Here is a 27,695-nt window from a genome sequence, read left to right as displayed (position 1 = left end):
GGAGTGTATTTTCAATTTTACTTGCTGTTTGAATAAAATCATTGAATCTGAAATCTTGAATGAAAAAGAATCCTCCCATGGCTATTTAATTATTTGACTACTCAGCGTTCTTCACTTATATCTTTTTGGAGTAGTTTGTCATTTACTCACGCGCTTCATGTATATCCTATGAGTAAATGGTTGAATGAATTGAATATCATAAATATGAATTTATATATGTTTCATATGCTTATAACATGGGGAGTAATGACTTCACACATAATAAGTATATGTAGTAAACTTATTGAAAGTTAACAAACGCAGAATTGGTCACTTGAACAATTCATGAAAGAATATTGAAGGAAGAGAGATTTCACATATAAGTATACTATCATGGACATCTTTTGCAATTATGAGCACTCATTAAAATATGACATTCTAAAAGGTTGATGTTGGACAAGGAAGACAACTTAATGGGTTATGTTTTCCTAAATCCGAAACGTTATATTGTCTTGGATCATCCAACATGTTGAGATTGCCTTTCCCTCTTATGCTAGCCTAATTCTTTGCACCAAGTAGAGATACTACTTGTGCTTCCAAATATCCTTAAACCCAGTTTTACCATGAGACTCCACCATATCTACCTATGGATTGAGTAAGATCCTTCAAGTAAGTTGTCATTGTTGCAAGCAATAAAAATTGCTCTCTAAATATGTTTGATTTATTAGTGTGGAGAAAATAAGCTTTATACGATCTTGTGATGTGGAAGAAATAAAAGCGACGGACTGCATAATAAAGGTACATATCACAAGTGGCAATATAAAGTGACATTCTTTTGCATTAAGGTTTTGTGCAACCAACCATAAAAGCGCATGACAACCTATGCTTCCCTCTGCGAAGGGCCTATCGTTTACTTTTATCTTCTACCCTTATACAAGAGTCATAGTGATCATCACCTTTCCCTTTTCACACTTTTTCCTTTGGCAAGCACTTTGTGTTGGAGCGATCCGGATATATATGTCCACTTGGATGTAGGTTTTCATAAATTATTATTGTTGACATTACCCTTGAGGTAAAAGGTTGGGAGGCGAAACTATAAGCCCCTATCTTTCTCTGTGTTCGATTAAAACTTTGAACCCATAAATATCACGTGAGTGTTAGCAATTGTGAAAGATTAAATGATAGTTGAGTATGTGGAGTTTGCTGAATCAAAGCTCTTACATAGACTCTTCACGAAAACAAGATGAATTGCAATTGTTTGATGACTAAGAACACGGTTTGTTAGTTCTCAAGAAAGTTTATGATCTATACTTTAACATGTGAATAGCTTGTTACTTGATCATGAGAAGTTTTCTGAGTTGAGCTACTGTTATGATATATAATGATGCTAGAAAAAGTGATTGGAACTAGCATTGATCAAATTTATGCACTTGCTAGCATTCACCCTTCATAAATTATTTCTTTTATCATTTACCTACTCGAGGACAAGCAGGAATTAAGCTTGGGGATACTGATACGTCTCTAACGTATCTATAATTTATGAAGTATTCATGCCATGTTTACAATTGTTTTATATGATTTTGGTATGATTTGATTAGAACTAACCCGGACTGATGCTATTTTCAGCAGAACTACCATGGTGTTGTTTTTGTGTAGAAATAAATGTTCTTGGAATGCGATGGAAATCAACGGAGAATTTTTCTGGAAAATAAAAAAATACTAAAACAAAAGTCTACCGAAGGGGAGTCTCGTGGGCCCCACGAGGGTGGGGGCACGCCCCTGTGCCTCGTGGACTCCCCATGGGGCCCCCTAACTTGTTCTTGACGCCGACCTCTCCTATAAATGCACAAACCTCCAAAAAATAACCTAGATCGGAAGTTCCACCGCCGCAAGCCTCTGTAGCCCCGAGAAATCAATCTAGGCCCTCTCAGGCACCCTGCCAGAGGGGGCCATCATCACCGGAGGCTATGGAGGAGGATCCCGGAGGGGCCATCATCACCATGAAGGCCAAGGACCAAGGGAGAACCTCTCCCCATCTAGGGGGAGGCCATGGAGGAGGAAGCACAAGGGGGAGAACCTCTCCTCCTCTCTCTTGGTGGCACCGAAGTGCCATCGAGAGGGGAATCATCACCGCGGTGAGCGTCTTCATCAACATCACCATCATCATCATCACCATCATCTCTTTTACGCAGTTCACTCTCCCGCACCCCGCTATAATCCCTACTTGAACATGGTGCTTTATGCCACATATTGTGATCTAATGATGTGTTGCCATCCTATGATGTTTTGAGTAGATATCCTTTGTCTTTGGGTTGATTGATGATCTAGATTGGTACGAGTTGTATGTTTTATTTTGGTGATGTCCTATTGTGCCCTCCGTGTCGCACAAGCATGAGGGATTCCTACTGTAGGGTGTTGCAATACGTTCATGATTCTCTTATAGTGGGTTGCTTGAGTGACAGAAGCATAAACCCGAGTAAGGGGGTTGTTGCGTATGGGATAAAGTGGACTTGATGCTTTAATGCTATGGTTGGGTTTTACATTAATGATCTTTTGTAGTTGTGGATGCTTGCTAGATTTCCAATCATAAGTCCATATGATCCAAGAAGAGATAGTATGTTAGCTTATGCCTCTCCCTCATATGAAATTGCAATGATGACTATCGGTCTTGTTAACAATTACCTAGGACAATTCCACACACCGACCCATCATTATTCCATAGTCGCTATTTATAATATTTAGTAATATATTCTAACTTTATGATAACATCACCTACTTCTATATTTTAGCTCTCCGATATCATGCAAAGTTATCCTCTTCATACCCACAATGTAGTTTTACTTTCTTGTTTCTAGTTGGAAGCAAATGTTCGGTGTACGTAGAATCGTATCAGTGGCAGATAGGGCTTGAGAGAATACTGATCTTACCTTTAGCTCGTTGTGGGTTCGACACTCCATACTTATAACTTCCACCTTTGGGAATTGCTATGATGATTCCCTGCACTTGGGGATTATCACTCTGCGATACAAAAAACATGCAGAAAATAGGAACTAGCACTGGGCGCTAGATCAATAGGTTAGTCCAATAATTCATATAAAAACTTGCCAAAAATATGTGAAAGTTGTACAATATTGGCATGAAACAATTAGAAATTATAGATACGATGGAGACATGTCAGCATCCCCAAGCTTAATTGCTGCTCGTCCTCGAGTAGGTACATTATAAAAAAGATAATTTTGATGTCGAATGCTACCTAGCATAAACTTGATCATATATCCAATCATGGCATGAATATTAAGACATAAGTGATTCAAAGAATTAGTCTATAATTTGAAAGAAAGACTTCAATACTCAGGCATCCCAACAAGCAATCATGTCTTTCAAAATATCAACGCTAAAGAAAGCTATCCCTACAAAATCATATAATCTTGTCATGCTCTGTATTCTTAACACAAAGTATTTATCATGCACAACCTCGATGACAAACCGAGCAATTGGTTCATACATTTTAACGCGCTTCAGCTTTTCAACCCTCACGCAATACATGAGCTCAACCCATGGATATAGCACTAGGGTGGAATAGAGCATGATGATAGGGGTAAATTTAGAGAAGACAAAAAGTAAGAAAGTCTCACATCGATGCGGCTAACCAACAGGCTATGGAGATGCCCATCAATCGATATCAACGTGAGGAGTAGGGATTTCCATGCAAGGAATGCACTAAGAGCTATAAGTGCATGAAAGCTCTCAATGAAAACTAAGTGGGTGTGCATCTAATCCTATAATGATAAATTCCCACTAGTATATGAAAGTGACAACATAGGAGACTATCCATATGAAAAACATGGTGCTACTTTGAAGCACAAGTGTGGTAAAGGATACTAGCAATGCCCATTCTCTCTTTGTTTATTATTATTTTTCTTTTCTTTTTTTTCTTTTTTTTCTTTTTTTATTTTTCTTTTTCTCTCATTGTCCGGAGTCTCATCCCGACTTGTGGGGGAATCATAGTCTCCATCATCCTTCCCTCACTAGGTCACTTCTCTAAAAATGATTAATGATGAACATCACACTTCTATTTACTTATAACTCAAAATAAATAAAGATTACAACTCGATACCTATGACAAAATATGACTCTATATGAATGCCTCTGGCAATGTACCAGAATGTGCAATGATCTAGCGTAACATGTATGAAAAATGATGAACGGTGGCTGAGCCACAACTACTATGTCAGTTATATGGTCATGCAAATCAATATGACAATGAATGCTCAAGTCATCAAACAGAAGTGGTGGAAGTTGCATGGCAATATATCTCGGAATGGCCATGGAAAAGCCATAATAGGTAGGTATCGTGGCTGTTTTGAGGAAGATATAATAAGGCTTATGTGTGATAGAGTGTATCATATCACGGGGTTTGGATGCACCTGCGAAGTTTGCACCACGTCTCGATGTGAGAAAGGGCAACGCACGGTACCGTAGAGGCTCGCAAATTGCGGAAAGGTAAGAGTGCGTATAATCAGAATCACATTAGTCATAAAGAACTCATATACTTATTGCAAAAGTTTATTAGCCCTCGAAGCAAAGTACCACTACGCATGCCCCTAGGGGGTAGATTGGTAGGAAAAGAGCATCGCTCGTCCCCGACCGCCACTCATAAGGAAGACAATAAAAAATAAATCATGCTCCAACATCATAGCATACAAGAACCTATACGCACATGCTTTGGGAATCACAAAACTTAACACCAATATTCCTACTAAACACAACCATTTACTAGTACCTCCCACATATTCCATCTCTATATCGCAAAAGTAAGGAATCAAACATATCATATTCAACGACCCATAAGTTTTATGTAGGATTTTATGACTAACCAAGCAATTGACCAATTCCTGTTGACTCTCTAAATAGATATAAGTGAAGCAAGAGAGTTTAATTATTTCTAAAAAATGCCATGCTCTAATAAATATAAGTGAAGAAAAAGAGCATTCTTTAAATAACAGTTTTCTATGTGAAGAGAAATAGCCAATCCAAACTTCAAATGATATAAGTGAAGCACATGAAGCATTCCATAAAGCCACAATCAAAAGATATAAGTGAAGTGAAAAGAGCATTCTACAAATCAACCATGGAATATCTCATACCAGAATGGTGAATAAAATAAAAATGAAAAATAAACACAAAAGACGCTCCATGATTTGCACACACCACATGAACGAAACGAATCCGAAAACATACGATACTTGTTGAAGAAAGATGGGATGCCTTCCGGGGCATCCCCAAGCTTAGACGCTTGAGTCTCCTTGAATATTTACTTGGGGTGCCTTGGGCATCCCCAAGCTTGAGCTCTTTCCTTTCCTCCTTCTGCTCACATCGAGACCTCCTTGATCTTCGAACACTTCATCCACACAAAACTTAACCGAACTTTTAGTGGCGGGTTAGTGAATATGGCAAGGAAATCCCATCATGTACTACTGTAACATTATTTTATAATTATAAACAAACATTACCCACTGTATTCTATCACAATTCTACGGCCCCAAGTCAGGGAGGCTTCAAAAAGAATTCAAACATATGCAAATAATGAAGCTATAACAACAATCTGTGAAAAGAGGACAATGTGTAAAGATTCGAACATCCACCATACTTCTGTAACTCAAAAAACTCTGAAAAATTAGTACAAAATAAACATTTTGTATAGAAATACAATACAAAACGTTTCAGACCCATTTGACGTGCCAGTAAAAATATAAAATCTAGCACTACACCCAAAGTTTCTGTTTTGCACCGCACAAACCAACAAGCAATTTATTCATCCTAAAGGCAAACCTTGGCACATTATTTTTGTTATACAATGGAATTGTACAAGGGGATAATTATTTTTGTGAGAATCTTCATGAAAAAATCTACATTGTTTCCATGAGCATGAACACAAGTGTTCAAAGTCGACCCTCACGTCTCCAATGCATAACTTTCAATCGCTTCTCTTTTGTGAAAAGGTTTTTAAGTTACCCACTATATTTTTTTGTTTTTAAACTTTGTAAAAGCACTCAAAAAAAAGAAATTACTCTCTAAAACTTCCGGGTTGTATCCCTGGAAGCGCTTTCTTTAAAGCCATTAAGCTAGGCAAAAAGTGCTCAAGTAATGAATCCACATGGATCCCAAGGTATATCAAAGCCAATTTTAATTAACAATGATTTGACATTTAGTAATGAGCAGAAAGCAACATATATCATGCAATGACGAAGTAAAGGCCAATACATAGCATAAGCAGTTTCTTGCAATTTTTTCGTCTTGGAAACATAAAGAGGCGGAGATGTAGTTCATCTCTCATAATAATTGGAAGTAGGAGCAACAAGCACATGCATATTATATTCATCAAAATCATCATGTGTAGTAGCAAAATGCAACCCATCAATATAATCCTTAATAAGTGCAAACTTCTCTGATATAGTGTAGTTTGGAGAATTAGGGACTATCATGTGTGGGTGAAATAGAAAAAATTTCATTCTTAACATATGGAACTATAGCAAGTTCATCTCCATAAGTATAATTCATATTGGCATCTTGGCCACAAGCATAACAAGCATCAATTTCATCAAAAAGGGATATTTCAAAAGAATCGACGGGACCATAACAATCATCATAGCATTCATCCTTCGATAAGAACGAAGGGGCATTAAACAATGTATTGGATAAAGAGTTACTCTCATTAGAAGGTGGGCACGGGTGATCAATCCGCTCTTCCTCCTTTTGTTCTACGCTCTCCTCTGCATCTTTTTCATTGAATGAGCTCACAGTTTCATTATTTTCTTCTCCCATAGTCTCCTGCAAAATATTAGTCTATTCTTGGACAGCGGAGACTTTCTCAATAAATTCATCAATATCAAAATTAAATTTATAATTATCATAGAAAAATTTAAGGATAGAAAACTTTTCAGGTATATAAACTGAATCATCAAAATCTTCAAACTTTTCAAAAAAAATATTCAATTTCTTAGGCACCCTTAAAAGCAACAAATTCTTCTATTTGTTCCACATCATGGTAATCATATATACCATTAGCATAAGAACACAAGGTTTCATTATCATTAAATTTTCATGAAAAGGGAAGATGTGGAGCATTCATCCTAGAGCAACAAGTAAAATCATATCTCTGGCATAAATTCCAAGCATACCAATGCAACATATGAATTTGATCCCATAATAATTTCCCATTTTGTGTCAAGCGGTAATCCCTAAAGTATTCATGTTGATCCAACGTTACTCCCACTATCATGTTGAATGGGGTTTTCTCAGGATTATCAAAGTAGTGCATAATATTTTTCACATAACGATCATCGAGGGTTTTAGGAGGTTCCCCATCTCCATGAGTAGCAAGTACCACTAATTTTTTTGGTGTTTCGCATTCCATATCCATAACTAAAGATAGAGAACAGCTTAGAACATGAAATAAAAACTACTTAGTGATAAACCAAACAAGCACACACGAGAATATCCACCCCAGCAACGGCACCACAAAAAGGTCTTGATAACCCACAAGTATAGGGGGTCGTTTGTAGCCTTCTTCGATAAATAAGAGTGTCGAACCCAACGAGGAGCTAAAGGCAGAACAAATATTCCCTCAAGTTCTATCCACCACCGATACAACTCTACGCACACTTGACGTTTGCTTTACCGAAAACAAGTATGAAACTAGTTTGTAGGTGTGATGCTAGAACTACTTTGCAAGAATAAAACTAGAATTACTTTGCAAGATAATAAATGTTAGGTGTTTAGAGAAAGGGTTTGTGTCAATAAGAAAGTTATTTGTCCCTAGGCAGTTGATAACAAGTACCGGTAATCATCCTTGCAATTCTATATGAGGGAGAGGCATGAGCTAACATACTTTCTCTACTTGGATCATATGCACTTATGATTGGAACTCTAGAAAACATCTGCAACTACTAAAGATCATTAAGGTCGTGAAACCTAACCATAGTATTAAGTATCAAGTCCTATTTATCGCATACGCCATAGCCCACATATCTACGTTTAGGCTGCTATCACCCCGCAACACTGACAATAAGAAATCCATGAACATATTCCAACACCCTAAAGCGGGGGCCCCTCACGTTTGCGCGAGATGAAGGGTATCGTAGGATAGCACCATAAATAAAATATACAATCATACCAACCAAGATCACGATTAACCCACTGGACAAAACGGATCTAGTCAAACATCATAGGATAACCATAGATCATTGGGAAATAATATACGGAGTTGAGCACCATGTTTAAGTAGAGATTATAGCGGGGAGAAGAGGTGTTACACCGCTGCATAGAGGGAGAGAAAGTTGGTGTTGACGGTAGCAAGATTGTTGATGTAGAACGCCGTCACGATCCTTGCCCCGGCGGCACTCCGGCGCCACTGGGAGAGAGGGGGAGAGAGCCGCCCTCCTTCTTCTTCTTCCTTGGCCTCCTCCCTTGTAACATCCCAATTTTTAATTTGGATGTTATACATAGATCATCATATGCATATCATATTTTTATTTGAATTTTGGTTGTGATCCTAGAAATCTTAAGAAACTCAAGGACCCAAGGAGAGAGTTGGAGGTTTCACTAAATTTTCATATTTGAATTTATTTCAAATTTGAAGAAAGGATCAATTTGATTTTAATATTCTCTCTCCAATAATTTCCAATAACAAAAATAAATGAGAGAAGATAAAATGACTTCTTCCAACAGAAAATAAATATTGGACAAGAAATTTTAAAACCAAATTATTTTTATTTGTATTTTATTTGGATTAGAGAAAACCATGCATTTTTGAACAATTGCATTTGTAGTCCAGAAAAATGTTCGTCTTGTCCTAAATATTAGGTTCGGACCGTGAAAATTGTTTCTGGTATTTTTTATATTTTATTAGGTTTTTTTCCGCGGTGTAATTTATTTAAAAAAAAGTTTCCTGGGCCGGCCCAGCCGAGCCAGGCCAAGGCCAGTCGACCGTCGCCGCCTCCCTCGTCCGTGCGGATGCCGAACTCACACGAGGAGGAGTCCGGGTTGGTCTCCCTCCCCCTCGCGCAAGCCGAGGACCCTCGGGGTCCCTCTTTATAAGCCGCCGCTGCCACTCCAGCTCCCCTCATCGCCGCCGTAGCCCGCCGCCCGCCACCGACGCCGCCTCTCGCCGCTGCCACCGATCGCTGGAGGAAGCCGCCGCCGCCGTTTTCTTTTACCGAACCGGTAAAAACCGTTAAAAACCACCTAGTTTTCTTTTTTATAAAGTTCGGTTTATTTTATAGTTCGGTTTTATTTTTAGGGTTCGCTAATTAGCGACGTTCACCCGTTAGTTTCTTATAGCGAACATGTTCGTTCGTTAGTCTCTGCTTACGAACGTTCGTTCCTTAGATTTTTATTTTTAGTTCTATTTTCGGCCAGTGACCTATCCGCGAATACTTTTATCACAGATTAGTCCCTGAACTTCAAACCGTCGTTACTTTTTACTCGTTTATCTAAATCCATCGAAACCAACGCCAAAATCTTTGTCTTATTCCCCTCTATCTAGATAATCAACTTTAACATGGTTTTGACAACTTAAAATTTGGTTTCAAGCATATTTGAATTTGAACTTCTTTTGATCGTAGTTTTAGTTTCGTAGCTCCAATTCGATTGATTCTTTTTGCAAATCGAAGCTCTTCACTTGAACTTTCAGTTTGGATCTTTTCATTTGAGTTTTACCTTTGAATCTTATGGTTGAGTTCTTATGTTTGCTATTGTTTGTTCACGATAGTGTTTCTGGAGTGCGAGGCTTGCTACTACGAGTCACTAGGGTTTTCTGATTGTTAGCAAGGCAAGTAACACTTTGATCGTATCCCTTTATTACCAAGTTTTTATGCATTAGTTTCAACCCTCAAATATTGCATGAGTAGGTTTGATAACATGTGGGTATTGCAAAGTATTTGATGAGGTAGAACCTATTGTCTTATATCAAACCCCGGGTTTTGACTACGTATGCTTATACTGCTATGATGTGCTCGTCGATGTGGTTTGGTTTAAGAGAATTCATGAAATATGTGAGAGATTATTGTTAATTAATGTTTAACTTCAGGTGGTTACTTTAATACACATCTGGGTGGATTGGTTTGTGGGCACCTGGGGAATCCAGTGTTGTCCAAAGGAGATCCCGGGCTATCCGTGTGATTTTCCTATGGTTTGCCACCCAGGCTCAAAGGGATCATTATGTTATTCATGCTGGAAACTTCCACGTGCAGCCACAAGCCATTATGGGCTCTGGCATAGTTGAGTATGTTGTGTGACCTCTTACAGTGGTAGACTAGCAGATGTAGGGGATGTAGGTGGTACTGTCTACCCGTCGTAACGAGCTAACGCTTCTGAAAGACTGTTTCTCGGTCATCCGTTTCTCAAACATCATGTAGTGCGAGAAATCCAAAAGAGGAGATCGAGTCTTTTGGGGAAAAGTGTGCAAACCTCTGCAGAGTGTACAAACTAATAATGATTAGCTGTGTCCCCGGTTATGGACATTTTGAGTATCTGGTGCTTGAATTATTATGTTGATCTCATCACTCTACTTAATTAATTTTGTTGGATTGTTAACTTTTAATTGGGTTTGAGTTGGGGTTACCTTCTCAATGTTTTTCAACCAACTTTCTAGTAAAATAAAATATATTCCAGTGTTGTAGGGGAAAACTAGCTTTATGCAAATGATAACCATAGAGCCTCCACCAGCCATCTATGCATGCAGTTATAGATGTTACTTGTTCATTGCTCTATAGTGTTATCTTGCCAGCATATTCCATGTGCTGACCTACATAGGCTGCAACGTATTATGTTGCAGCATTTTTAGACGAAGAGTAAGGTGCGCTAGGTCATTGCCATGCACTCAGTTCTGCCGTGTTGTTGGACGGACTCTTCTACCTTCGAAGCTTCTGCTGTTATCTTATTTAGATGGCCTTCAGCCATATTATTGTAGTAAGTTCTCTTTTGAGACATTCGATGTAATAAGTGTGTGACTGAACTCTGTTATAAATCCTCGAGTATTATGCGTGTTAGCAATATCGATCTAGGGATGACACTTAAGCACAGAGACTTGACCGTCTGAGGTCGGGTCGCTACAAGATGGTATCAGAGCACACACTGACTGTATGAGGCAACCACTAGGACAAAGCCATAGGACACTCTTCTCTACTCATTTCTAACTCTTCTCCATTTTCTACTCTATAGATGGCGGATCCAAGGAATGAGTTTGATCAACCGGATGACGACACCCCTTTCGAATGACACTTGAAGGAAGCCCCTAGGTACCTGAGCATCGAAATACCAAGCTTCACCGGGACCTACACTGCCACTCTAGTGGAAGAAGAGCACTGGACGATTCGAGTACATGTTCCACACCAGTTACTGAGCCCATAGATTTTTTCATTGACGCACCAACCTGGAGTCTAGGAAAGAGCATGGCAGCCCACATCACTATGGGACGCATTGGTGAGGTATACCACAAGGATCTTAAGGACACCATCTACCAGATATGTGGATGCCGATATGAGCAATGGGAGATGATTTGCACCAGGAGGGATAAATCCATTGTAGCCTACATACAGGAGTTAAACCAACACATTCGTCGTCAGGAGAACCAGATGTGCGCCGGCATGACAGACATGAAGAAAGTGATGACCAAGAACATGGGGCTAGAAGAGGAAATCAAGTCTACACGCGATGGATATGAAGAGGAAATTGCAGTACTACTAAGAAGAATGAAGACCTGAAGAAGAAGATAGGAATATTCATGGGAGATCCCGCACCTGAGGAGAACCACCCTGAAGACTACATCATAATTGACGACACTTACTCCGACCCCGATAGTGATGATGATTATGAAGACGAAGCTGGAGTTGATATCATGGAGTCTTCCACTGATCAAAATTTCTAAACGACTACCATATTATCAGTAGTATTTCCCTCATGTATATTGTTATAGTCCTAGCATTTTGTAATGGTAGTTTAGATCGATTGTGTGACCTTGTTTGAATTGAGAGGTGTGAAATGATTGTGTTTGCCTCATGTGCATATGGGTAGTGAATTTCTCCTTAGACCTCAGTCTATTCTTTTCTCACCCCTCTAAACCTATCAGATCCCTCTGAGACGTGACCCCAGATTTGTCTTCCCACTAGAGCTCACTCAGTTGATCCAACAACATAATGCTTTGATGTAGTTTCTAGTCCAAAACAAGGCAACAACAACAACAACAACCCATCACCACCACTTCCAGTTGACAACTTAGCCCGGTTGCTAAGGTTGAATCCGCTGGTGTTCTCTAGTAGCACCGAGCCAATTGTTACTTATGAGTGGCTCTGCAAGATTGGAAGGGAGCTAACCATCGCAGGTTGAACAGATGCTGAGAAGGTGCGCTTTGCCGCACACCAACTGGATGGACTCGCAGCCTCATGGTGGGAGAATTACACAGCCACTTTCCGCATGGCTAATGTCACTTGGGATCAGTTTCAACAAGCTTTCCGCACAACACATGTCTCAGCTGGTGCCATGAGTATGAAGAAGCGTGAGTTTCACAACTTACGCCAGGGAAATCATGCTGTGGCACAGTACGTAGTTGATTTTAGTAAGTTAGCTCGTAATGCCCCAGATGATGTGGCCACAGATGCCGCAAAGAAGGAGAAGTTTATGGAAGGGCTGAATGATGAGCTGAGTATGCAGTTGATGGTGGGAACATTCACTAACAACAAGGAGCTGGTAGATAGGGCTCTTATGATTGAAGGCAAGCAGCAGCAGATAGAGAGCCGCAAAAGGAAGTATGGACAGGGGAAGTACAATTCTGGAGCTCAGCAGAAGCCTCTCTTTACCCCAAACTCGGGAGGACATACCCATCACAACCATGGAGGCCATACTCACAATGGAGGAAGTTCGCATAACCACAGTGGCCCTTAGAATGGAAATGGGAATGGAGGAAGCAACAGCCAGAACCATTCCAACCCAGCAACACTCGCTAAGAAGGACCTGAGCCATGTCACCTGTTACCAGTGCGGGAAGACTCGACACTACGCCAATGATTGTTCTGGGTTGAAGAATGGCAATGGAAATGGAAACTCTGGAAAGAAGCCCAATCCCTTCACTAGAGGTTAGGTGAACCACATCAACGTGGAGGAAGTTGAAGAGCAGCCTGACACAGTGATTGGTAAGTTTTTGATTAAGTCATTTACCGCTCTCATTCTTTTTGACACCGGTGCATCGCATTCATACATATCAAGGGAATTTGTGGACAAGTTTAAATTGCCAACCCTAGCCCTTAGGTCACCCATGTTTGTAAGCTTGCCAGGAGCAGAGTATATGGCCAGCCGATGGTGTGATCGGTTACCATTAACCATTGGTAGCCACGTTTTTCCCTCAGACCTAATAATTTTGGAGTCACGAGGATTGGATATAATACTAGGCATGGATTGGCTATCGAAGTATGGAGGAAACATCGACTGTCCTAGTAAGTCAATTTTACTCACCACCCCTGAGGGAAAAAGGATCAAGTATGTATCTAGGCATGCGCCAAGGAGGACCCAAGTGAATTCCCTCTCAGGAGTTGTTCAGGAAGAAGTGCATGTTGTGAAGGATTACCCAGATGTATTTCCAGAGGAATTACCAGGCATGCCTCCAGATTGAGGCATAGAATTTTTGATAGAGGTGTTGCCAGGCACCAGACCTATATCGAAGAGACCATATCGGATGCCCGCAAACGATATGGAGGAAATTAAGAAGCAGACTAAGGAATTATTGGAGAAAGGTTATATTCGACCAAGTTCATCACCACGGGGAGCCCCAGTGCTCTTAGTTGAGAAGAAGGATGGATCTTTGAGAATAGTTGTTGATTATCGTGCATTGAATGAAGTGATGACCAAGAACAAGTACCCACTACCGATGATCAATGATTTGTTTGACCAGCTATAGGGAGCCGAAGTATTCTCCAAGATCGATCTCCGATCCGGATACCACCAGCTAAAGATCCGAGAACAGGACATACCTAAGACATCTTTTACCACAAGGTACAGGCTATATTAGTACATGGTCATGTCTTTTGGATTGACTAATGCACCTGCCTATTTTATGAGTATGATGAATAAGGTGTTCATGGAGTTCTTGGATATGTCTGTTGTGGTGTTCATTGATGACATATTGGTGTACTCGAAGAATGAAGAGGAACACAAGGAACATTTGTGCTTAGTTCTCGAGATGCTTAGAGAACATCATCTATATGCCAAGTTCAGCAAGTGTAAATTTTGGTTGAAAGAAGTTGGATTTCTTGGACATGTTATATTAGGAGAAGGTATAGCAGTAGACCCTACCAAGGTTCAATCTGTCACTGAGTGGTTGGCACCCACCTCAGTTGGAGAGATCTGCAGTTTTCTGGGACTCGCAGGACACTATAGGAGGTTCATTGAGAATTTTTCCAAGATTGCGAAAGCCATGACATAGTTGTTGAAGAAGGACAGCAATTTCAAATGGACCGAGGAATGTGAGGCTAGTTTTCAGGAGTTGAAGAAACGTTTAGTTACAGCCCAGTGCTAATTCTTTCGGACATACGCAAGGACTTTCAAGTGTATTGCGACACTTCCCGCCTGGGACTTGGAGGTGTACTTATGTAAGACGGGAGAGTTGTTTCATATGCCTCATGACAGCTTCGACCGCATGAATTGAATTACGCCACACATGATTTGGAGTTAGCAGCCATAGTGCATGCGCTCAAGACATGTAAAAATTTTCTGATTGGAAACCGTTGCGATGTATACACGGATCACAAGAGTTTGAAGTGTATTTTTATGCAGAAGGAGTTGAATCTCAGGCAGAGGAGATGGTTGAAGCTCATAAAGGACTATGATATGAAACTACATTATCATCCAGGAAAGGCCAATGTCGTAGCAGACGCTTTGAGCCGCAAGAGTTATGTCAATACCCTTTTAAGCGTAGGATTACCACAGGAGTTAGCCGACGATCTCAGGGAACTTCGTTTGGAGATAGTTCCAAGAGGTTTTGTTGCAGCAACGGAGGTTCAGTCTATGTTATTGGGAAGGATTTGAGAAGCTCAGAAGGATGATAAGGAAATATCTGAGATGAAGGAGAAGATGAGAAAAGGAAAGGCCAAAGGTTTTCGTGAAGATGAGCACGAAACTTTATGGTTTGAGGACCGTATTTACGTGCCTAATGACTCAGAGATCAGGAAGTTAATACTTCAGGAGACTCATGACTCGCCATACTCGATTCACCCCGGAAACACTAAGATGTATTTGGATTTGAAGGAACGTTTCTGGTGGACAGGTATGAAGAAGGATATTGCCGAGTATGTACCCGTTTGTGACGTATGTCAGAGAGTTAAGGCAGAACATCAGAAACTAGCAGGTTTACTTCAGCCTATGCCGATACCCGAATGGAAGTGGGACAATCTTGGCATAGATTTCATCACCGGATTACCCGGGACAAGATCAGGTTATGATTCCATCTGGGTACTAGTTGATCACTTGACCAAAGTGGCTCACTTTATCCATGTGAAAACAACTTATATGAGTGCGAAGTTGGCCAAGATATATATGACCAGGATCGTATGTCTTCATGGAGTTTCGAGGACCATCGTATCAGATAGAGGAACACAGTTTACTTTGAAGTTTTGGAATCAGCTGCACTAGACTTTGGGTACGAGTTTAGAGTTCAGTACAACCTTTCATCTGCAGATAGATGGATGGACTGAAAGAGTCAACCAGATTCTGGAGGACATGTTGAGATCTTGTGCGCTAGATTATGGATCTAGTTGGATGATAATTTTCCTTACGCGAAGATCTCGTACAACAACAGTTATCACGCTAGTTTGAAGATGGCCCCTTTCGAAGCTTTGTATGGAAGGAGGTGCAGGACACCATTGATGTGGGATGAAGTCAGAGACCGTCAGTTGTTTAGAACCGATTTAATCAAGGAGTCTGAAGAGAAGGTTAAGTTAATTCGTGATAGACTGAAGGTAGCTTAGTCCAAGAAGAAAAGTTATGCCTATGCGAAACGCAAGGAGGTAGTCTATGAAATTGGACGTAGAGCATATCTTCGTGTGTCACCACTGTGAGGAGTTAAACGATTTGGAGTCAAAGGAAAATTAGCCCCAAGATTTGTAGGACCATATCGAGTTTTGGAACGTATGGGAGAAGTGGCCTACAAGTTGGAGTTACCTGAAGTATTGTCAAGAGTTCATGAGGTGTTTCACGTTTCCCAGTTGAAGAAGTGCCATGCTGAGATGGCCGATGTTCCTTTGAGAGATAGAGTGCCCCTGGAAGCAATTCATTTGGAGAGTGACCTAACTTACGAGGAGAAACCCGTCAAGATTCTCGAGTTTGCAAGCCGAGTTACACGCAGCAAATTTATCAAGTTTTGCAAAGTTCAGTGGAGCCACCATACTGAGGAGGAAGCCACCTGGGAGCGAGAAGAAGACCTACGGAAAGACCACCCACACCTATTTTCTAGCCTACCTGAATCTCGAGGGCAAGATTCATCTTAAGGGGGTTCGATTTGTAACATCCCAATTTTCAATTTGGATGTTATACATAGATCATCATATGCATATCATATTTTCATTTTCATTTTGGTTGTGATCCTAGAAATCTTAAGCAACTCAAGGACCCAAGGAGAGAGTTAGAGGTTTCACTAAATTTTCATATTCGAATTTATTTCAAATTTGAAGAAAGGATCAATTTGATTTTGATATTCTCTCTCCAATTATTTCCAATAACAAAAATAAATGAGAGAAGACAAAATGACTACTTCAAACAAAAAAGAAATATTGGAGGAGAAATTTTAAAATCAAATTATTTTTATTTGCTATTTTGTTTGAATTAGAGAAAAATGCATTTTTGAAAAATTGCATTTTTAGTCAAGAAAAATGTTCATCTTATCCTAAATATTAGGTTTGGGCAGTGAAAATTGTTTCTGGTATTTTTTTAGATTTTTTTTGGATTTTTCTCCCATGGCAAAATTTATTTTAAAAAAAGTTTCCTCGGCCGGCCCAGCCGAGCCGGGCCAAGGCCAGTTGGCCGCCGCCGCCTCCCTCGTCCGTGCGGACACCGGACTCTCGCGAGGAGAGTCCGGGTCGGCCTCCCGCCCCTTCGTGCAAGCCAAGGAACCCTGGGGTCCTTCTTTATAAGTCGCTGACGCCCCTCCCGCTCCCCTCATCGCCACCGCAGCCCGCACCGTCGCTCTCAGCCGCCGACGCCGCCGCCTGTCGCTGCCGCCGTCCGCCGTAGTCGTTGCCCGCATCACGCCTCCGCCTCCCACTCCCTGTCACCGCCGCCGCCCGCGTCGCCCGCCACCCCACCGCCAATGCCGCCTCTCACCGCCGACGCCGCCCCTCGCCGCTGCCGCCGCTCGCCGGAGGAAGCCGACGCCGCCACCGTTTTCTTTTGCCGAACCGGTAAAAACCGTTAAAAATCTCCTGGTTTTCTTTTTTTATAAAGTTCAGTTTATTTTATAGATCGGTTTTATTTTTAGGCTTCGCTAATTAGTGAATGTTCACCCGTTAATTTCTTATAGCAAACATGTTTGTTCATTAGTCTCTGTTTACGAACGTTCATTTGTTAGATTTTTCTTTTTAGTTCTATTTTCGGCCAGGTACTATCCGTGAATACTTTTATCACACATTAGCCCCTGAACTTCAAACCATCATTACTTTTTACTCCTTTATCAAAATCAAGTGAAACCAACGCAAAAATCTTCGTTGTTCCCCTCTATCTAGATAATCAACTTGAACATGATTTTGACAATTTAAAATTTGGTTTCAAGCAGATTTGAATTTGAAATTCTTTTGATCGTAGTTTGAGTTTCGTAGCTCCGATTCGATTGATTCTTTTTGCAAATCGAAGCTCTTCACTTGATCTTTCAGTTTGGATCTTTTCATTTGAGTTTTACCTTTACATCTTATGCTTGAGTGGTTATATATGCTATTGTTTGTTCATGATAGAGTTTCCGAAGTGCGAGGCTTGCTATTACGAGTCACTAGGGTTTTCCGACCGTCAGCAAGGCAAGTAACACTTTGATCATATCTGTAGGTGTACAAAATTAGGGGCTCTCCTTTTGACCCCTTTACTTGTGCGCGGTGAGTCAGAGCCACACGCCGCAGCCACACTTAGCCGGGCAGAGGAGGGAATGCGGAGAGAAGCCGAAGCACCAAGGCAAACAAGACAACGCCAAGGCTGAGAGCACAAAGAGCAAAGGGACGAAGCAGGTTCCCCCAGCAAGAACTTGCCGGGGCAGCCTCAGCGGCCCCGACAAAACCCTTACCGGGGCAGCTCGCCCAACACCAGTGGAGCGTGCCACCCTTGAGCCCACGGTTTCCAACACCATCAACCACGTTGGGCTAGGGCTCGGGAGGCACCTCCATAGTGGCTTGCAGATCTTTGTGAAGACAAAGAATACTCAAGATCAGATAAGGATTGGAAGACAACGACCCTCGGCAAGATCCTTCCCAAAGAAGGCCACAAGACCCTGGCAAGACCCCTGCCGGGGACGACTGCGCGCCACGGCAAGACCCTTGCCGGGCCCCCAGCAAGGCCCTTGCCGAAAGCATCAGTAGGGCCACTGCTAGGTCCGCACTAGCCAAGACTCCACCGCTGTTCGCATACAGCTGCTAGCCCAACCAGCTGGGCATGCACCTACGTGGCAACATGCAACTTCCAGTCCAAATCAGCAAGCTCCTGCGTGGCGGCGTGTAGACCTTCATGAAGGCCCTACCACCATGCCACCTCAGCTGCTTGCCTGTCTACATAGCACTGCATGCATCACTAGCTTGGGCGCGTGTCGAAGTGAGGAGGAGCAGCGACGGACGGGACGGGCCTCGTTCCTGTCATCGATAAAGCTAAGGGACACCTAAGCGATGCATTAAATGCGTCTTATCCTGTAATACAAGCGATAAGCTCACAGTACTGTAGGCCTTTCCACCTCCTGTGTGCCACTGTGGCAGCCCCTTTCGACTATAAAAGGAGGCCCATGGCGTACTGGAGGGGGATTCGGCTTTTCTGAACTACGCAGTCACCGTAGCTAGTTCAAAAGCTCAAGAACACTCAATACATCCACCAAAGCAGGACTAGGGTTTTACGCATCCTCGTGGCTCGAACCTGCGTAAACGATCATTGTGCTGACTGTTAATCCTGCTCTTCTCATGACCCCACGCCCCGGCAATCGTAGTAGGGATTCTTGTGATCCCATGGGTGTCGTTTCCCACCGACATCTTTGGCGCGCTAGGTAGGGGGTCGCTGTTGTGAGAATTTGGTTCAGCTGTTAGCCTAGCAGTTCTTCGTCGCCATGGCTCCCAAGAAGAAGAAGGCCATGGAGGTCGGTTCATCGGGGGCCATACGGCCCATGCCGGTGAGGGCAAGTAGCGGGCTGGTCGCGGACAGGACCCGAGGCACAGCCCGCGAGCACTAACATCGCTCTGGCAGTCAGATCCTGGAGAGCGGCGTCATTTGTATGCAAGACGGTGGGCCAGACGCCACAAAATCCAGAGATGGAGCTGGGCCCCCCGCAGGCGGCGCGGGGGCCCTCCGGGGTCGCCGCCGTACCACCCACGGTCGGCACGACGACCTCCAGGATGCCCACTCTGGCACCCACAGCACGCTCTTCACATGGTATGCGCGACGAGCAGCATCACCATGCCAGTGACCTTGAGCACCGCTGTGGGAAGAGCCATGTGCATCACCTGTGGGACGAAGGAGGCCAGCATGCTCGCCGACGTGTTGGCGATAATGGAACGCAACCGCTGGGCCGTGGTAGAGCTCCTTCTAACTTGGTTAGAAGTCGAAGCGAGCCACGGTCCATGCAGCTCTCGCCACCACCCATGCCAGCAGAAGCTTTGGCGCGCGCAGCTGCTCCTCGACTTCCCTCCTACTGTGGAGAAGCTCGACGAGTGGAGAGCCACCATCCGGAGCCTCATCACCACCACCAACAAAGATGATCTGAGACCGGTGGGGCCCTCAAGCCGGCTCTCCACCGAGCCACCACATGCCAGTGGCGGAAGAACCGGGGGTGCTGCGGTCACAGTGCACTCTCCTCCTTCGCGCCAACCACCACGGGTGTCAGCCCGTCGTGACGACGCTTGCTATAATATCTCCATAGCTTCGTCCGACCCGCGGACCCACCGCGACCAGCGCCAAGTTCTTTGGGAGCGAGCCCATGAGGACGCTTAAACCACCATCGAGCGCTAGCGCGATACACGCCACAAGTCAGACAAGCGGGCAGGGCCCGCTGCGGACCACCCGGCTCCGGGAGGCTCCAGCGGCCTACTTACGAGGTGGGTTGCCCAGCCTTTACCCGAGAGCTGCGGCAGTTCCAGTGGCTGTCCCACCGCACGTTCAAGCTCGACGTCGGCAAAAAGTACAATGGCAAGACCCATCCAACGGAGTTCCTCAACATCTACAACATTGTGATGTAAGCCGCTGGGGCTCGTGACGACAAGGTGCTTAACAATTACTTCCCGTTGGCCCTAAAACCCAATGTCATGTCTTGGTTGATGCACTTGCCGGCGGACTCCATTTCTTCTTGGTCAGATATGTGCCATGAGTTCGTTGGTGCCTTCACTGGGGGCCACCAAGCTCATGGCCAGGCGAGTGATTTGCATATCATTCCCCAGAAGGAAGGAGAAAACCTACGCAAGTACATACAGAGGTTCAGCCGGGTGTAGTACAACATCCCTGACGTTCACCCTGCGGCCATGATTAGCGTGTTCCATCAGAACGTACGCAATCGAAAGATGCGTGAGGAGCTGGCGATGAACAAGGTTAAGGACGTGGCCGGACTTTATGTTCTGGCCGATAGGTGCGCCCGAGCTGAAGAGGGGAGGAAGTACCCCGGCGAGGACGCTGACACGGAAACTGACTCTAGTGATGAAGGCACCGCCGCCCCGATGAAGAAGGGCCGGCATCGCAACAGGAAACGCAAGGGCAAGGCCGTGCTTGCCGTCGAGGGATCTGGTGATACTGGCGCCGCCAAGAAGGCCAAAGCAGACGACCCCGGCAAGGAGATTGCCAGGTGCGCCTCTTGCTGGGCCTTAGCAGCTACCGACAAGCCAGGGGGCTCCGACGAGAAGTACTGCAAGATCCACCGCACCAAGGGACACGACCTCCAGAACTGCCGGCAAGTCGAGCTGCTTGGTAAGAAGAAAAAGGCCGAGTATGAAAGGCGGGACAAGGAGAAGGGTTAGTATGGTGCCGAAGGATCCGACAGGAAGCGTGGCGGCCAGGGAGGTCACCGCGGCAAGGATAATCAGCAAGAGAGGCCCGCTCGAGGCCGCGACAAGAAGCAAGAAGACAACGATCATGACGAGGACGACGAGTCTGGCGAGCATGAGTTTCAGAAGGCTACAGAGGCCATGTGCATCGATGGTGGTGCCTCGCTGCATACCTCTCACCGCCAGCTCAAGCGGTGGGAGCGTGAGATTACAGCAGCGGAGCCCTCGTTCGATGCTCAGAAGCCACTGAAGTGGTCCAGCATGCCCCTCGTCTTTGATGCCGAGGACCATCCTGACCGCACAACTGCGGTCAGGTGTTTGCCGTTGTTGGTTTCACCAACGATACGCAACCTCAAGGTGAACAAGATGTTGGTCGACGGCGGGGCCGGTCTTGACTTGATCTCGCCCGTTGTGATCAAAAGGCTGCAAATTCCTGATGGAGACCTCGAGGAAACGGGCACGTTTCAAGGGGTCAACCCGGGAAGGAGCCAGCCGAAGGGCAAGGTCACATTGCCTGTGACGTTTGGAGGTGAGTTGAATTACAGGACGGAGAGGATTGTCTTCAATGTAGCCGAGATCCCCTTGCCCTACAACGGGATCCTCGGCCGCCCAGCACTAGCCAAGTTCATGGCGGCGTCGCATTACGCTTACAACACGCTGAAGATGCCTAGGCCGATGAACATCATCACCGTCCCCTCCGACAAGAAGGGCGCGCTGATCTGCGCCAACCTACTCTACCAGGAGGTAGTTGCAGCAGCTGCCGCCAAGGCACTTGCTCCTGCCGCTGAAGCCCCGGGAGGGAAGAATAATACCGGCAAGACCTCTCGCACCCACTCCGGCAAGCGCACCTCTTCGGGGTGTTGTGCTACCATCGAGGACGTGCTAGAGAGCTCCACCAGCAAGAGCAAGAAATCCAGAGCTGCGCCACTAGACACCAAGAGGGTGTCCGTCAAGGAAGATGGCACAGGAGGGGCTTTCATCATAAGCTCCACCCTCGACAGCAAATAGGAAGGCGCGCTCGTCCCTTTCCTATGGGCGAATGTCGATGTGTTTGCATGGAAAGCATCCGACATCCCCGGCGTTCCTAGGGAAGTGATTGAGCACCACCTTGCTGTCTGTCCCCATGCGCGACCCGTCAAGCAGAAGGTCATGAAGCAAGCTTTGGAACGGCAAGAGTTCATCACAGAGGAGATCAGGAAATTGGAAGTAGCATGTTTGGTGAGAGGAGTGCTCCATCCGACGAGGTTGGCCAATCCGGTGGTGGTGCGCAAGGCAAATGGGAAGTGAAGGCTGTGTATTGACTACACAGATATTAATAAGGCTTGTCCGAATGACCCCTTCCCGTTGTTGCGCATCGACCAGATTGTTGACTCCATGGCCGGGTGTGATCTGTTGTCATTCCTCGACACCTACTCGGTCTACCACCAGATCTTCATGACAAGAGAAGATGAGGAGAAGACAACATTTATCACCCCATGTGGTACGTATTGCTTTTTATGGATGCCTTTCGGGTTGAAGAGTGCTGATTCAACATTTGCAAGAGCAATCCAAATTGGTTTTGAACCCTAGCTACATAGAAATATGGAAGCCTATATGGATGACACAGTGATCAAAACCAAGGACTGGGCAACTCTTGTACAAGACTTAGAAGAGACGTTTGCCAACCTACGCAGGATCAACCTCAAGCTGAACCCTGAGAACTGTGTCTTCGGTGTTCCATCCGGCAAACTTCTCGGGTTATTTGTGTCGCAGCATGGGAACGAGGAAAACCCAGACAAGATCAAGGCTATCGAGCAGATTGAGGCGCCCAAGCGGATCAAGGATGTGTGTCGACTCACTGGCTGCGTTGCCGCCATGAGCTGTTTCATCTCCAAGTCTGCTGAGCACGCCCTTCCCTTTTCAAGATTTTGAAGAAGGCGGGCCCAATGGAATGGACCCCAGAAGCCGAGGCGGCATTGCAAGACCTGAAGAGATACCTTTCCTCTACACCGATACTAGTGCACCTAGACCACAAGAGCCGTTGTTGCTGTATCTGGCGGCGACGGATCAAGTGGTCAGTGCCGCGCTAGTGGCGTCGAGGGAGGTTGTCGAGGAGGCAGTGGCTCCGGCAGGACCGACAGACGGAAAGTTAGAGACTCCCCTGGGAGGGCCTGGTGCCGGCAAGGCAGGGCTCCCGGCAGAGTCTGACGCCATCGGGATAGAGCCCGCGCCGTCAAGTGGAGCGGTGTAGAATAATAAGAAGATGATGCAGCACCCGGTTTACTTTGTCAGCTCCCTCTTGCAGGGGGCTAGGTCAAGATATTCCGGTGTGCAGAAATTGCTCTTCGGCCTCCTTATGGCCTCGAGGAAGTTGCGTCATTACTTCCAAGACCACGAGATCACTGTCGTCACCGCCTCTCGTTGCAACGGATACTGCACAACCAAGATGCAACCGGAAGGATTGTGGAGTGGGCCTTGGAGTTATCTAGCTTTGGGTTGAGGTTTGAAAGTACTTCGAAAATCCAGAGTAGAGTCCTGGCAGAGTTCATTGCAGAATGGACCTCGACGCCTGATGAAGAGATCCAGGAGACCACTCTCCCCGGCAAGGAAATAGCTCATGACTGGGTTATGTACATTGACGGAGCTTTCTCGCTGCAAGGTGCCGGTGCTGGTGTGCTGCTCGTCGCACCCACCGGAGAGCACCTCAAGTATGTAATCCAGGTGCACTTTCCTAGGGAGATGTCCACCAACAACACTGCTGAGTATGAGGGATTGCTTGCCGGTCTCAGGATCGCGGCAGACCTTGGAGTTAAAAAGCTCATCGTCAGGGGTGATTCGCAGCTTGTCGTCAGACAAGTCAGCAAAGATTATCATAGCCCGTTGATGGAGGCCTACATAGATGAGGTGAGGAAGATGGAGGAGCACTTTGACGGTATACAAGTGGAGCACGTTCCCGGAGTGGATAACAACATCGCCGATTACCTGTCAAAGCGCGCTGCATTCAAGTTACCTATGGAACCAGGTACCTTTTTGCTTCGGCTAACTCAACCATCCGTCGAACCATCAACGGAGCAGAACAAGCAGAGGAAATCAGGCCCCGGCAAGTACTTTCCCGCCGAGCCCCCAAGGGCCGCCGACAAGGGTGTTGCCGTGGGCCCCGAGCCTGCCGAGGAGCCACCGACTCCGGCAGGCCATCAAGCCCTGGCCGTGGAGACGGACGCTCCCATGGCGGAAGAGATGCCTTTGGTCCTTGCCGTCGAGCCGCAGGCTCCGGCATGGGCACATCACACCGTCCATTTCCTCCAGACAGGGGAACTTCCTGAGGAGCAGGAAGAAGCGGAAATAGTAGCCCGTTGGTCTGCCTTGTACCAGTTCGTCGATGATGTCCTATATAGAAAAAGACCGAACGGTGTGAAATTGAAGTGCATCCCCCAGGAAGAAGGACTGGAGCTGTTGGCACAGATACACAGAGGCATATGTGGCTCCCACATAGGGTCGAGGGCCCTTGCCGGCAAGGCGTTCCAGCAAGGTTTCTTCTGGCCCACTGCCCTCCAGGATACAACGACACTAGTAACCAAGTGTGAAGCATGTCAGTTCCATTAAAAGAAGCTTCATCAACCAGCTCAAGCCCTTCAAACAATCCCTCTCTCCTGGCCCTTCTCGGTCTGGGGGCTCGACATACTAGGCCCTTTCCCCCGTGTTGTCGGGGGCTTTGAGTACTTGTACGTTGCAATCGACAAGTTCACAAAGTGGCCAGAGGTGGAGGCAGTGAGGAAAGCTACAACATAGTCAGCTGTCAAGTTCTTCAAGGGGTTAGCCTGCCGTTTTGGTGTACCAAACAGGGTCATCACCGACAACGGCATGCAGTTCACGAGCCACACCTTCATGCAATACATCCTAGACCTCGACAGCAAGGTCTGTTTTGCTTCCGTGGCTCACCCCCGAAGCAACGGCCAGGAGGAGAGGGCAAATGCTGAAGTGTTGCGAGGCCTGAGAACGAAGACTTTTGACAGGCTGCACAAGAGCGGAAGGCGCTGGATTGATGAGTTGCCGGCGGTTCTTTGGTCGACCAGGATGACGCCAAATCGAGCCACCGGCTAGACACCTTTTGCCCTGGTATATGGGGCAGAAGTAGTTCTCCCCACGGAACTCATATATGGGCCACCTCGAGTGCTCGCTTATGACGAGCTTGAGCAAGAGGAGTTGCGGCAAGATGATGCAACGCTCCTTGAGGAAGATCGTCTTCAGGCGACTGTGAGAGCAGCATGCTACCAGCAAGCCTTGCGCCACTACCATAGCCGCAAGGTTCATGCCCGGAGCTTTGAGGAAGGCGACCTTGTTCTTCGGCACGTTCAGTCGGCCAAGAATTCCAACGAGTTGACGCCAAAGTGGGAAGGCCCTTATCGGGTAATACGAGTCACCATGCCCGGCGCAGTCCACCAAGAGACCGAAGATGCCATCCCAGTGAGCAACTCCTGGAACATCGAGCATCTTCACAAGTTTCACCCATAACGCGCGGCTTGCCGGGCTCCCCGGCAAGCCACCTTTTGTACGAGCTTTGCCGGCAAGGCATGTAACCCTTTATACAGAGCCAGGCGCAGACCCTGAGCATAAATAAATGAAGCGCTGGCGCCCTAATTTATAGAATGCATGTTAGGTTAAGTCTTTCCATCAGTTAGGATTGGTAGTGCTTAGCGGCGACTAACCCCTAGCCTAGGGGTCGAGTGTGCGTCTTTCTGTCCTCTTTGGTTCACAGGGCACTTTTGCTGAGCCGCTTGGGAAAAGGAGAACGAACCGCCGCTCCGGCCTCGGCAGGGTAAGGCTGCCGGGAGCTGAAGATACGAGGGTCCAACCACAGCAAGCCCAGGGTTGCCGGGGGCTGCGGATTCAGATAAGTCTTTCATCCCCCTGTTGTGCGTTTTTGTATAGAACTGGGACATATGAAACCCCGTTTATGTTCTTAAAACCATCATGCTCCCCCTTTCCTGCACCCAAGACCTACCTCCTGGTCGGAATTTGGTAGTAGTCGTGGTGGCGAGGAGATGAACGAGGGGCCTAACTCTACTTCGCCACTGCCTCCGCCAAGAGCGCGAGAACGGTCGACTGAAGTAGGGAGACAGCAAGGCCTGTTGCCGGGCGACAATGTTTATCTTAAAAATAACAAGGATTCGTCCTTGGTATGGGCCTCTCTCATGCACAAAGAACCCGACAAGCTCCCTTTTTCATTAAAAACATCCCATATAGGTACAGTTCATACGGAATTAAAAACATGAGCAAGGGGATAACAAGTCTAAAAATTAACAAGTGCCCGCAGGCTTACAAACTGAAAAAGATAAGATACCCGTAATTCCTTTTCTTGCCCCTCTCCTCAGAAGGTGGAGCAAGAGGGCAGGAAGGCGAAAAGAACACCTAGGTGAGGTGCGAGGAGCAGAAGGCACCAAGAGAACATTTTGGTGCCGGGGAAGGAGCTAGAAGATGAGGCAGCGGGCCGGAAATACACGGCGAAGGCGTCGGTGCCCGCGTACTCCGACTTGACGGCTGCCACCCGCCTTCTTCGCCTCCTCCGGCCCTCCTACACCAGCCGCCCAAGGAGACGACGGGGAACGCCCCGATGGAGAGCTTCACGAGGAAGGCCCTCGGCAGGCCGCGTGACGTGGGGCGGGGAGACGTGGTCAGTCGAAGACGAGGTCGACGTGACCCCGCTCGACGCTCTTGTCGTCGCTGTCGCTGCCCTCCTCATCGCTCCCGCTTGAAGAGGAATCTTCATCGTCGGAGGAGCTCTCCACGCTGCACTTTAGGCAAGTTCCGAAATCTTCAAAGACCTTGATGGAGAGAAAGCTGCCCTCCATTAACTTCAAGTAGAGGACAAGCCCCGCCGTAAAGCTGTGGATGCGAGTGAACGTCTTCCATCCACGACGAAGGTACATGACGTGAGGAGTGGGGAAGTCGACGTCGACCCGCGTGCCACTGCTCCCGCAGCCCTTCATGTGCAACCAGAGGGTCTGGGGTGGATCGAGCTCCTTATCCCAAGCAAATGCAGTAGGGAGACGGAGGCGGCGACGCGGTGGCCGGCGTAGCCTGATGAAGAACTCGCGGTGCTGGTCCCCGACATGGCGCTCCATCGGGGGAGGTGTCGCTGGCAGAAGCGAGGCCGATGCACCGCCCCGTCCTCCTTTCCCCCGAGCGCCGCGATGACCTCGGCCCTGCCCCCTCCCCCTTCCTCTCGTGGCCGGTCCCGCCGCCACGAGCTCTTGGGGAGGAGGAACGCGCTGACGAGCAGCAACCCTCGCCACCATCGTCTAAGGGCCAGCACCTCCTCTCGCCATGGCAGATGGAAGAAAGATGCGGAGGTGGAAGGAGACGGAAGATGGAAGAGTGTGGAATGCCTCCAACCTCCCCTCCTTATAAGGGGTGGAGCCGGGGCTCGGCCACCCCACTCGACCAATCCGGTCATTGGGGGCGCAGGGAATCAGGACCGGTCCGCTGC

The sequence above is a fragment of the Triticum urartu genome, chromosome 2 (genome assembly GCF_003073215.2).
Source record: "Triticum urartu cultivar G1812 chromosome 2, Tu2.1, whole genome shotgun sequence".
Taxonomy (NCBI): Eukaryota; Viridiplantae; Streptophyta; class Magnoliopsida; order Poales; family Poaceae; genus Triticum; species Triticum urartu.
The sequence above is the reverse complement of the archived record's forward strand: the minus strand, read 5'-3'. Positions refer to the sequence as shown.